Below are 375 nucleotides of genomic sequence, written 5' to 3'. Positions count from 1 at the left end.
AGCCCCCAGCCCCTCCCTGGGAAGCCTGGCCTGGGGCAAGTGGGTGAAATGTGGGATGTCGATGCCGGCTGAAGGGATGCTCAGGGTTGGGTGCCCGTGGGCACCCCCAATATGGAGCACCCCACACCCACTGTCCCCACCATTAATTGAATTATTAGGGGCGCGCTTCTGGCTGTCTCGTCCCCAGGCTGGGGCCTCTCAGGGCTGGGGTGGGGGCTGTGGGGTGGCTGCCCCCTGCTTCCCAGCACCAGAGCTGCCTCTCTCTCGGCCCCTTTAAAGGGAATCTCGCTCTGTGCTGGCCTCACCCCGGCTATAATTAACCGAGCCAGGCTGGGGCCCCCCTTGGCCGGCCCCTGGCCGGGGCGGCGCACCCCA

At 66.7% G+C, this 375-nt stretch overlaps 1 protein-coding gene across 1 annotated transcript in view; it reads right to left on the bottom strand.

The window, feature by feature from the left end:
* HSPB8 (heat shock 22kDa protein 8) overlaps positions 1-375 on the bottom strand; it is a 2,111-nt gene that overhangs the window by 1,049 nt on the left and 687 nt on the right.

The sequence above is a fragment of the Eurypyga helias genome, unplaced genomic scaffold (genome assembly GCF_000690775.1).
Source record: "Eurypyga helias isolate BGI_N326 unplaced genomic scaffold, ASM69077v1 scaffold21357, whole genome shotgun sequence".
Classification (NCBI taxonomy): domain Eukaryota; kingdom Metazoa; phylum Chordata; class Aves; order Eurypygiformes; family Eurypygidae; genus Eurypyga; species Eurypyga helias.
Note: the sequence above shows the minus strand (reverse complement) of the source record. Positions and strands in the feature narration are given on the sequence as shown.